Source organism: Mustela lutreola, chromosome 9 (assembly GCF_030435805.1).
Source record: "Mustela lutreola isolate mMusLut2 chromosome 9, mMusLut2.pri, whole genome shotgun sequence".
NCBI classification, from domain to species: domain Eukaryota; kingdom Metazoa; phylum Chordata; class Mammalia; order Carnivora; family Mustelidae; genus Mustela; species Mustela lutreola.
This window is the reverse complement of record NC_081298.1, coordinates 54,556,536-54,569,200: the sequence shown is the minus strand read 5'-3', so window position 1 is coordinate 54,569,200 and position 12,665 is coordinate 54,556,536.

The following is a 12,665-nucleotide window of genomic DNA, read 5'->3' as shown; positions in this document are numbered from 1 at the left end:
GCTCCATGCGGGTATCTTCCTCCGTGCTGCGGAGACTAGCTCAGGCAAGCAGCAGCAGCATCCCCAAAACCAACTCTGATTTCCCAGCGAATGCTGTGCTTTCCCAGGGGAGATGCCCAGGCAAAGAGGCTTTCGCTGTATGCGGGTTTCTCCCACCGCGAGACTGGGCTCAGGCAAGCAGCAGCAGCCGGCAGAACATTTCTCGGCGAATGCTGTGCTTTCGCAGAGGCTTTGGCTTGGAGCGAACAGCACTTGGCCGCTGCTTCCTCAGCAAGGCTTCAGTCGCATCAGGGAAGAAGAGCTGCGGGAGAGCTGATGCCTCTTGGCCCTTGCTTTCCCGGGCTCCATGTTCGCATCCTGGGTTCACCCTGCCAGGCCGAACTAAGCAGGCACAGCCACAACCGTGCAGTAGCGTGCGTAGCCTAGGATGGCACTCTAGGCACACTACCATCTCCCGGTGTAGGCATCGCTTGGCCTTTTCCTCTGGTGCACAGGAGGACTCGCGGACTAGGCCAGTGCTTTCCCCACAGGAAAGGAGAGGTGACAGGATCCCTGCACACCGCCCCGTGCCCTGAATAGGGAGCTTTGGGGGACTGTCCCCTCTCCTTCCCCTTAACCCCGTGCCTCCTCCAAGCTTCCACATCCTGGAGGAAGACGGCATCTGATGGCCAGTTCTTTCTGGGAGTTGTTTCTCGAGTTCAGGGTAGGCGCCTGGTGGCAAGCCCAGGTCTCCACCACGGACAGGTGGCCAAGGAGCTGCTGTCTCCTTGGGCCCAAAGGCTCAGGACAGGCATGCTTTCTGCCCAGACTCCTTCCTCAGAGTGGAGCCCTTTCCCCTGCCCTAATCTGCCCCTCGTGTCTCCTCAGCAGCCAGGCTTCCTCCGTCCCTCTGCAGTGACAGACGTGTCCCTTTCCTTAAGGCTCTTTCCACAGGCGCCACCGCGCTTCTCTCTCAGGCAGAGGGGATGCCCAGGCAAAGAGGATTTCGCTCCATGCGGGTTTATTACACCGTGCTGTGGAGACTAGCTCCGGCAGGCAGCAGGCAGAATCCCACACACCGGACTCTGATTTCCCAAAGAATGCTGTGCTTTCCCAGAGGGGATTCCCCGGCAGAGAGGCTTTGGCTCTATGCGGGTTTCTCCCATCCTGCTGCGAATACTAGGCTAAGGCAAGCAACAAAAGCAGCCCACAGGACCGACTCTGATTTCCCAGGGACTGCTAAGCTTTCGCAGAGGTTTTCAGCTTGGCGCAAACCGCACTTCGCTGCTGCTTCCTCTGCAAGGCTTTGGTCGTTGGCTCTGTCGCGGCAGGGAAGAAGAGCCGCGGGAGAGCTGGTGCCTCTTGGGCCTTGCTTTCCCGGGCTCCAAGTTCGCGCCCGGGGTTCACCTTGCTAAGCCGAACTCAGCAGACACAGTCACAACCCTGCAGCAGCGTGCGTGGCCTAGCATGGCACTCTATGCCTAGTACCATCTCCGGGCGTCGGTAGGGCTTTGCCTTTTGCTCCGCCCTCAGGCAGACTCGGGGTCTAGGCCAGTGCCTTCACCACAGGAGAGAGGAGGCGACAGGATCCCTGCACACGGCCCGTGCACTGGGATGGGGAACTGTGGGGGACTGTCTCCCCTCCTTCCCCGGCACACCCCCTGCCACCCACAACACTGCCACATCTTGGCGGAAGGCGGCATCGGACTGCCCATTTCTCCATGGGGTTGTTTCTGCGAGTTCCGTGTATGGCACCTGGGGGCAAGCCTGTCTGCCCTTGGGACAGGTGGCCAAGGAGATGCTGTCCCCTCGGGACCAGAGGCACAGGACAGGCCTGCCTTCTGCCCAGACTCCTTCCTCAGAGTGGAGCTCGCGCCCATGCCCTAGTCGTCCCCTCATGTCTCCTTAGCAGCCAGGCTTCCATCTCTCCGCACAGGGAGCGGGTGACACTTGTCTTGCCACTGGCCTGCTGTTCCTGCACGGTAGGCGGTCCTGCTTCAGGAGCGTTTCCCAACCCCAAGGCCAACGGCTCCTTCTCTTCCCCGGGGGCGGCGTGCTGCAGCCTCCCCACACTTGCTCCTGGGGAGCGCTGTGCCAGACGTGTGCGACCACGCTTCTCTCTCAGGCAGAAGGGATGCTAGGGCAAAGAGTATGTCGCTCCATGCGGGTATCTTCCACCCTGCTGCGGAGACTAGCTCAGGCAAGCAGCAGCAGCATCCCCAAAACCAACTCTGATTTCCCAGCGAATGCTGTGCTTTCCCATGGGAGATGCCCAGGCAAAGAGGCTTTCGCTGTATGCGGGTTTCTCCCACCGCGAGACTGGGCTCAGGCAAGCAGCAGCAGCCGGCAGAACATTTCTCGGCGAATGCTGTGCTTTCGCAGAGGCTTTGGCTTGGAGCGAACAGCACTTGGCCGCTGCTTCCTCAGCAAGGCTTCAGTCGCATCAGGGAAGAAGAGCTGCGGGAGAGCTGATGCCTCTTGGCCCTTGCTTTCCCGGGCTCCATGTTCGCATCCTGGGTTCACCCTGCCAGGCCGAACGAAGCAGGCACAGCCACAACCGTGCAGTAGCGTGCGTAGCCTAGGATGGCACTCTAGGCACACTACCATCTCCCGGTGTAGGCATCGCTTGGCCTTTTCCTCTGGTGCACAGGAGGACTCGCGGACTAGGCCAGTGCTTTCCCCACAGGAAAGGAGAGGTGACAGGATCCTTGCACACCGCACCGTGCCCTGAATAGGGAGCTTTGGGGGACTGTCCCCTCTCCTTCCCCTTAACCCCGTGCCTCCTCCAAGCTTCCACATCCTGGAGGAAGACGGCATCTGATGGCCAGTTCTTTCTGGGAGTTGTTTCTCGAGTTCAGGGTAGGCGCCTGGTGGCAAGCCCATGTCTCCACCACGGACAGGTGGCCAAGGAGCTGCTTTCTCCTTGGGCCCAAAGGCTCAGGACAGGCATGCTTTCTGCCCAGACTCCTTCCTCAGAGTGGAGCCCTTTCCCCTGCCCTAACCTGCCCCTCGTGTCTCCTCAGCAGCCAGGCTTCCTCCGTCCCTCTGCAGTGACAGACGTGTCCCTTTCCTTAAGGCTCTTTCCACAGGCGCCACCGCGCTTCTCTCTCAGGCAGAGGGGATGCCCAGGCAAAGAGGATTTCGCTCCATGCGGGTTTATTACACCGTGCTGTGGAGACTAGCTCCGGCAGGCAGCAGGCAGAATCCCACACACCGGACTCTGATTTCCCAAAGAATGCTGTGCTTTCCCAGAGGGGATTCCCCGGCAGAGAGGCTTTGGCGCTATGCGGGTTTCTCCCATCCTGCTGCGAATACTAGGCTAAGGCAAGCAACAAAAGCAGCCCACAGGACCGACTCTGATTTCCCAGGGACTGCTAAGCTTTCGCAGAGGTTTTCAGCTTGGCGCAAACCGCACTTCACTGCTGCTTCCTCTGCAAGGCTTTGGTCGTTGGCTCTGTCGCGGCAGGGAAGAAGAGCCGCGGGAGAGCTGGTGCCTCTTGGGCCTTGCTTTCCCGGGCTCCAAGTTCGCGCCCGGGGTTCACCTTGCTAAGCCGAACTCAGCAGACACAGTCACAACCCTGCAGCAGCGTGCGTGGCCTAGCATGGCACTCTATGCCTAGTACCATCTCCGGGCGTCGGTAGGGCTTTGCCTTTTGCTCCGCCCTCAGGCAGACTCGGGGTCTAGGCCAGTGCCTTCACCACAGGAGAGAGGAGGCGACAGGATCCCTGCACACGGCCCGTGCACTGGGATGGGGAACTGTGGGGGACTGTCTCCCCTCCTTCCCCGGCACACCCCCTGCCACCCACAACACTGCCACATCTTGGCGGAAGGTGGCATCGGACTGCCCATTTCTCCATGGGGTTGTTTCTGCGAGTTCCGTGTATGGCACCTGGGGGCAAGCCTGTCTGCCCTTGGGACAGGTGGCCAAGGAGATGCTGTCCCCTCGGGACCAGAGGCACAGGACAGGCCTGCCTTCTGCCCAGACTCCTTCCTCAGAGTGGAGCTCGCGCCCATGCCCTAGTCGTCCCCTCATGTCTCCTTAGCAGCCAGGCTTCCATCTCTCCGCACAGGGAGCGGGTGACACTTGTCTTGCCACTGGCCTGCTGTTCCTGCACGGTAGGCGGTCCTGCTTCAGGAGCGTTTCCCAACCCCAAGGCCAACGGCTCCTTCTCTTCCCCGGGGGCGGCGTGCTGCAGCCTCCCCACACTTGCTCCTGGGGAGCGCTGTGCCAGACGTGTGCGACCACGCTTCTCTCTCAGGCAGAAGGGATGCTAGGGCAAAGAGTATGTCGCTCCATGCGGGTATCTTCCACCCTGCTGCGGAGACTAGCTCAGGCAAGCAGCAGCAGCATCCCCAAAACCAACTCTGATTTCCCAGCGAATGCTGTGCTTTCCCAGGGGAGATGCCCAGGCAAAGAGGCTTTCGCTGTATGCGGGTTTCTCCCACCGCGAGACTGGGCTCAGGCAAGCAGCAGCAGCCGGCAGAACATTTCTCGGCGAATGCTGTGCTTTCGCAGAGGCTTTGGCTTGGAGCGAACAGCACTTGGCCGCTGCTTCCTCAGCAAGGCTTCAGTCGCATCAGGGAAGAAGAGCTGCGGGAGAGCTGATGCCTCTTGGGCCTTGCTTTCCCGGGCTCCATGTTCGCATCCTGGGTTCACCCTGCCAGGCCGAACTAAGCAGGCACAGCCACAACGGTGCAGTAGCGTGCGTAGCCTAGGATGGCACTCTAGGCACACTACCATCTCCCGGTGTAGGCATCGCTTGGCCTTTTCCTCTGGTGCACAGGAGGACTCGCGGACTAGGCCAGTGCTTTCCCCACAGGAAAGGAGAGGTGACAGGATCCCTGCACACCGCCCCGTGCCCTGAATAGGGAGCTTTGGGGGACTGTCCCCTCTCCTTCCCCTTTACCCCGTGCCTCCTCCAAGCTTACACATCCTGGAGGAAGACGGCATCTGATGGCCAGTTCTTTCTGGGAGTTGTTTATCGAGTTCAGGGTAGGCGCCTGGTGGCAAGCCCATGTCTCCACCACGGACAGGTGGCCAAGGAGCTGCTGTCTCCTTGGGCCCAAAGGCTCAGGACAGGCATGCTTTCTGCCCAGACTCCTTCCTCAGAGTGGAGCCCTTTCCCCTGCCCTAATCTGCCCCTCGTGTCTCCTCAGCAGCCAGGCTTCCTCCGTCCCTCTGCAGTGACAGACGTGTCCCTTTCCTTAAGGCCCTTTCCACAGGCGCCACCGCGCTTCTCTCTCAGGCAGAGGGGATGCCCAGGCAAAGAGGATTTCGCTCCATGCGGGTTTATTACACCGTGCTGTGGAGACTAGCTCCGGCAGGCAGCAGGCAGAATCCCACACACCGGACTCTGATTTCCCAAAGAATGCTGTGCTTTCCCAGAGGGGATTCCCCGGCAGAGAGGCTTTGGCGCTATGCGGGTTTCTCCCATCCTGCTGCGAATACTAGGCTAAGGCAAGCAACAAAAGCAGCCCACAGGACCGACTCTGATTTCCCAGGGACTGCTAAGCTTTCGCAGAGGTTTTCAGCTTGGCGCAAACCGCACTTCGCTGCTGCTTCCTCTGCAAGGCTTTGGTCGTTGGCTCTGTCGCGGCAGGGAAGAAGAGCCGCGGGAGAGCTGGTGCCTCATGGGCCTTGCTTTCCCGGGCTCCAAGTTCGCGCCCGGGGTTCACCTTGCTAAGCCGAACTCAGCAGACACAGTCACAACCCTGCAGCAGCGTGCGTGGCCTAGCATGGCACTCTATGCCTAGTACCATCTCCGGGCGTCGTTAGGGCTTTGGCTTTTGCTCCGCCCTCAGGCAGACTCGGGGTCTAGGCCAGTGCCTTCACCACAGGAGAGAGGAGGCGACAGGATCCCTGCACACGGCCCGTGCACTGGGATGGGGAACTGTGGGGGACTGTCTCCCCTCCTTCCCCGGCACACCCCCTGCCACCCACAACACTGCCACATCTTGGCGGAAGGCGGCATCGGACTGCCCATTTCTCCATGGGGTTGTTTCTGCGAGTTCCGTGTATGGCACCTGGGGGCAAGCCTGTCTGCCCTTGGGACAGGTGGCCAAGGAGATGCTGTCCCCTCGGGACCAGAGGCACAGGACAGGCCTGCCTTCTGCCCAGACTCCTTCCTCAGAGTGGAGCTCGCGCCCATGCCCTAGTCGTCCCCTCATGTCTCCTTAGCAGCCAGGCTTCCATCTCTCCGCACAGGGAGCTGGTGACACTTGTCTTGCCACTGGCCTGCTGTTCCTGCACGGTAGGCGGTCCTGCTTCAGGAGCGTTTCCCAACCCCAAGGCCAACGGCTCCTTCTCTTCCCCGGGGGCGGCGTGCTGCAGCCTCCCCACACTTGCTCCTGGGGAGCGCTGTGCCAGACGTGTGCGACCACGCTTCTCTCTCAGGCAGAAGGGATGCTAGGGCAAAGAGTATGTCGCTCCATGCGGGTATCTTCCACCCTGCTGCGGAGATTAGCTCAGGCAAGCAGCAGCAGCATCCCCAAAACCAACTCTGATTTCCCAGCGAATGCTGTGCTTTCCCAGGGGAGATGCCCAGGCAAAGAGGCTTTCGCTGTATGCGGGTTTCTCCCACCGCGAGACTGGGCTCAGGCAAGCAGCAGCAGCCGGCAGAACATTTCTCGGCGAATGCTGTGCTTTCGCAGAGGCTTTGGCTTGGAGCGAACAGCACTTGGCCGCTGCTTCCTCAGCAAGGCTTCAGTCGCATCAGGGAAGAAGAGCTGCGGGAGAGCTGATGCCTCTTGGGCCTTGCTTTCCCGGGCTCCATGTTCGCATCCTGGGTTCACCCTGCCAGGCCGAACTAAGCAGGCACAGCCACAACCGTGCAGTAGCGTGCGTAGCCTAGGATGGCACTCTAGGCACACTACCATCTCCCGGTGTAGGCATCGCTTGGCCTTTTCCTCTGGTGCACAGGAGGACTCGCGGACTAGGCCAGTGCTTTCCCCACAGGAAAGGAGAGGTGACAGGATCCCTGCACACCGCACCGTGCCCTGAATAGGGAGCTTTGGGGGACTGTCCCCTCTCCTTCCCCTTAACCCCGTGCCTCCTCCAAGCTTCCACATCCTGGAGGAAGACGGCATCTGATGGCCAGTTCTTTCTGGGAGTTGTTTCTCGAGTTCAGGGTAGGCGTCTGGTGGCAAGCCCAGGTCTCCACCACGGACAGGTGGCCAAGGAGCTGCTGTCTCCTTGGGCCCAAAGGCTCAGGACAGGCATGCTTTCTGCCCAGACTCCTTCCTCAGAGTGGAGCCCTTTCCCCTGCCCTAATCTGCCCCTCGTGTCTCCTCAGCAGCCAGGCTTCCTCCGTCCCTTTGCAGTGACAGACGTGTCCCTTTCCTTAAGGCTCTTTCCACAGGCGCCACCGCGCTTCTCTCTCAGGCAGAGGGGATGCCCAGGCAAAGAGGATTTCGCTCCATGTGGGTTTATTACACCGTGCTGTGGAGACTAGCTCCGGCAGGCAGCAGGCAGAATCCCACACACCGGACTCTGATTTCCCAAAGAATGCTGTGCTTTCCCAGAGGGGATTCCCCGGCAGAGAGGCTTTGGCTCTATGCGGGTTTCTCCCATCCTGCTGCGAATACTAGGCTAAGGCAAGCAACAAAAGCAGCCCACAGGACCGACTCTGATTTCCCAGGGACTGCTAAGCTTTCGCAGAGGTTTTCAGCTTGGCGCAAACCGCACTTCGCTGCTGCTTCCTCTGCAAGGCTTTGGTCGTTGGCTCTGTCGCGGCAGGGAAGAAGAGCCGCGGGAGAGCTGGTGCCTCTTGGGCCTTGCTTTCCCGGGCTCCAAGTTCGCGCCCGGGGTTCACCTTGCTAAGCCGAACTCAGCAGACACAGTCACAACCCTGCAGCAGCGTGCGTGGCCTAGCATGGCACTCTATGCCTAGTACCATCTCCGGGCGTCGGTAGGGCTTTGGCTTTTGCTCCTCCCTCAGGCAGACTCGGGGTCTAGGCCAGTGCCTTCACCACAGGAGAGAGGAGGCGACAGGATCCCTGCACACGGCCCGTGCACTGGGATGGGGAACTGTGGGGGACTGTCTCCCCTCCTTCCCCGGCACACCCCCTGCCACCCACAACACTGCCACATCTTGGCGGAAGGCGGCATCGGACTGCCCATTTCTCCATGGGGTTGTTTCTGCGAGTTCCGTGTATGGCACCTGGGGGCAAGCCTGTCTGCCCTTGGGACAGGTGGCCAAGGAGATGCTGTCCCCTCGGGACCAGAGGCACAGGACAGGCCTGCCTTCTGCCCAGACTCCTTCCTCAGAGTGGAGCTCGCGCCCATGCCCTAGTCGTCCCCTCATGTCTCCTTAGCAGCCAGGCTTCCATCTCTCCGCACAGGGAGCGGGTGACACTTGTCTTGCCACTGGCCTGCTGTTCCTGCACGGTAGGCGGTCCTGCTTCAGGAGCGTTTCCCAACCCCAAGGCCAACGGCTCCTTCTCTTCCCCGGGGGCGGCGTGCTGCAGCCTCCCCACACTTGCTCCTGGGGAGCGCTGTGCCAGACGTGTGCGACCACGCTTCTCTCTCAGGCAGAAGGGATGCTAGGGCAAAGAGTATGTCGCTCCATGCGGGTATCTTCCACCCTGCTGCGGAGACTAGCTCAGGCAAGCAGCAGCAGCATCCCCAAAACCAACTCTGATTTCCCAGCGAATGCTGTGCTTTCCCAGGGGAGATGCCCAGGCAAAGAGGCTTTCGCTGTATGCGGGTTTCTCCCACCGCGAGACTGGGCTCAGGCAAGCAGCAGCAGCCGGCAGAACATTTCTCGGCGAATGCTGTGCTTTCGCAGAGGCTTTGGCTTGGAGCGAACAGCACTTGGCCGCTGCTTCCTCAGCAAGGCTTCAGTCGCATCAGGGAAGAAGAGCTGCGGGAGAGCTGATGCCTCTTGGGCCTTGCTTTCCCGGGCTCCATGTTCGCATCCTGGGTTCACCCTGCCAGGCCGAACTAAGCAGGCACAGCCACAACCGTGCAGTAGCGTGCGTAGCCTAGGATGGCACTCTAGGCACACTACCATCTCCCGGTGTAGGCATCGCTTGGCCTTTTCCTCTGGTGCACAGGAGGACTCGCGGACTAGGCCAGTGCTTTCCCCACAGGAAAGGAGAGGTGACAGGATCCCTGCACACCGCCCCGTGCCCTGAATAGGGAGCTTTGGGGGACTGTCCCCTCTCCTTCCCCTTAACCCCGTGCCTCCTCCAAGCTTCCACATCCTGGAGGAAGACGGCATCTGATGGCCAGTTCTTTCTGGGAGTTGTTTCTCGAGTTCAGGGTAGGCGCCTGGTGGCAAGCCCATGTCTCCACCACGGACAGGTGGCCAAGGAGCTGCTGTCTCCTTGGGCCCAAAGGCTCAGGACAGGCATGCTTTCTGCCCAGACTCCTTCCTCAGAGTGGAGCCCTTTCACCTGCCCTAATCTGCCCCTCGTGTCTCCTCAGCAGCCAGGCTTCCTCCGTCCCTCTGCAGTGACAGACGTGTCCCTTTCCTTAAGGCTCTTTCCACAGGCGCCACCGCGCTTCTCTCTCAGGCAGAGGGGATGCCCAGGCAAAGAGGATTTCGCTCCATGCGGGTTTATTACACCGTGCTGTGGAGACTAGCTCCGGCAGGCAGCAGGCAGAATCCCACACACCGGACTCTGATTTCCCAAAGAATGCTGTGCTTTCCCAGAGGGGATTCCCCGGCAGAGAGGCTTTGGCTCTATGCGGGTTTCTCCCATCCTGCTGCGAATACTAGGCTAAGGCAAGCAACAAAAGCAGCCCACAGGACCGACTCTGATTTCCCAGGGACTGCTAAGCTTTCGCAGAGGTTTTCAGCTTGGCGCAAACCGCACTTCGCTGCTGCTTCCTCTGCAAGGCTTTGGTCGTTGGCTCTGTCGCGGCAGGGAAGAAGAGCCGCGGGAGAGCTGGTGCCTCTTGGGCCTTGCTTTCCCGGGCTCCAAGTTCGCGCCCGGGGTTCACCTTGCTAAGCCGAACTCAGCAGACACAGTCACAACCCTGCAGCAGCGTGCGTGGCCTAGCATGGCACTCTATGCCTAGTACCATCTCCGGGCGTCGGTAGGGCTTTGCCTTTTGCTCCGCCCTCAGGCAGACTCGGGGTCTAGGCCAGTGCCTTCACCACAGGAGAGAGGAGGCGACAGGATCCCTGCACACGGCCCGTGCACTGGGATGGGGAACTGTGGGGGACTGTCTCCCCTCCTTCCCCGGCACACCCCCTGCCACCCACAACACTGCCACATCTTGGCGGAAGGCGGCATCGGACTGCCCATTTCTCCATGGGGTTGTTTCTGCGAGTTCCGTGTATGGCACCTGGGGGCAAGCCTGTCTGCCCTTGGGACAGGTGGCCAAGGAGATGCTGTCCCCTCGGGACCAGAGGCACAGGACAGGCCTGCCTTCTGCCCAGACCCCTTCCTCAGAGTGGAGCTCGCGCCCATGCCCTAGTCGTCCCCTCATGTCTCCTTAGCAGCCAGGCTTCCATCTCTCCGCACAGGGAGCGGGTGACACTTGTCTTGCCACTGGCCTGCTGTTCCTGCACGGTAGGCGGTCCTGCTTCAGGAGCGTTTCCCAACCCCAAGGCCAACGGCTCCTTCTCTTCCCCGGGGGCGGCGTGCTGCAGCCTCCCCACACTTGCTCCTGGGGAGCGCTGTGCCAGACGTGTGCGACCACGCTTCTCTCTCAGGCAGAAGGGATGCTAGGGCAAAGAGTATGTCGCTCCATGCGGGTATCTTCCACCCTGCTGCGGAGACTAGCTCAGGCAAGCAGCAGCAGCATCCCCAAAACCAACTCTGATTTCCCAGCGAATGCTGTGCTTTCCCAGGGGAGATGCCCAGGCAAAGAGGCTTTCGCTGTATGCGGGTTTCTCCCACCGCGAGACTGGGCTCAGGCAAGCAGCAGCAGCCGGCAGAACATTTCTCGGCGAATGCTGTGCTTTCGCAGAGGCTTTGGCTTGGAGCGAACAGCACTTGGCCGCTGCTTCCTCAGCAAGGCTTCAGTCGCATCAGGGAAGAAGAGCTGCGGGAGAGCTGATGCCTCTTGGGCCTTGCTTTCCCGGGCTCCATGTTCGCATCCTGGGTTCACCCTGCCAGGCCGAACGAAGCAGGCACAGCCACAACCGTGCAGTAGCGTGCGTAGCCTAGGATGGCACTCTAGGCACACTACCATCTCCCGGTGTAGGCATCGCTTGGCCTTTTCCTCTGGTGCACAGGAGGACTCGCGGACTAGGCCAGTGCTTTCCCCACAGGAAAGGAGAGGTGACAGGATCCCTGCACACCGCCCCGTGCCTTGAATAGGGAGCTTTGGGGGACTGTCCCCTCTCCTTCCCCTTAACCCCGTGCCTCCTCCAAGCTTCCACATCCTGGAGGAAGACGGCATCTGATGGCCAGTTCTTTCTGGGAGTTGTTTCTCGAGTTCAGGGTAGGCGCCTGGTGGCAAGCCCAGGTCTCCACCACGGACAGGTGGCCAAGGAGCTGCTGTCTCCTTGGGCCCAAAGGCTCAGGACAGGCATGCTTTCTGCCCAGACTCCTTCCTCAGAGTGGAGCCCTTTCCCCTGCCCTAATCTGCCCCTCGTGTCTCCTCAGCAGCCAGGCTTCCTCCGTCCCTCTGCAGTGACAGACGTGTCCCTTTCCTTAAGGCTCTTTCCACAGGCGCCACCGCGCTTCTCTCTCAGGCAGAGGGGATGCCCAGGCAAAGAGGATTTCGCTCCATGCGGGTTTATTACACCGTGCTGTGGAGACTAGCTCCGGCAGGCAGCAGGCAGAATCCCACACACCGGACTCTGATTTCCCAAAGAATGCTGTGCTTTCCCAGAGGGGATTCCCCGGCAGAGAGGCTTTGGCTCTATGCGGGTTTCTCCCATCCTGCTGCGAATACTAGGCTAAGGCAAGCAACAAAAGCAGCCCACAGGACCGACTCTGATTTCCCAGGGACTGCTAAGCTTTCGCAGAGGTTTTCAGCTTGGCGCAAACCGCACTTCGCTGCTGCTTCCTCTGCAAGGCTTTGGTCGTTGGCTCTGTCGCGGCAGGGAAGAAGAGCCGCGGGAGAGCTGGTGCCTCTTGGGCCTTGCTTTCCCGGGCTCCAAGTTCGCGCCCGGGGTTCACCTTGCTAAGCCGAACTCAGCAGACACAGTCACAACCCTGCAGCAGCGTGCGTGGCCTAGCATGGCACTCTATGCCTAGTACCATCTCCGGGCGTCGGTAGGGCTTTGCCTTTTGCTCCGCCCTCAGGCAGACTCGGGGTCTAGGCCAGTGCCTTCACCACAGGAGAGAGGAGGCGACAGGATCCCTGCACACGGCCCGTGCACTGGGATGGGGAACTGTGGGGGACTGTCTCCCCTCCTTCCCCGGCACACCCCCTGCCACCCACAACACTGCCACATCTTGGCGGAAGGTGGCATCGGACTGCCCATTTCTCCATGGGGTTGTTTCTGCGAGTTCCGTGTATGGCACCTGGGGGCAAGCCTGTCTGCCCTTGGGACAGGTGGCCAAGGAGATGCTGTCCCCTCGGGACCAGAGGCACAGGACAGGCCTGCCTTCTGCCCAGACTCCTTCCTCAGAGTGGAGCTCGCGCCCATGCCCTAGTCGTCCCCTCATGTCTCCTTAGCAGCCAGGCTTCCATCTCTCCGCACAGGGAGCGGGTGACACTTGTCTTGCCACTGGCCTGCTGTTCCTGCACGGTAGGCGGTCCTGCTCCAGGAGCGTTTCC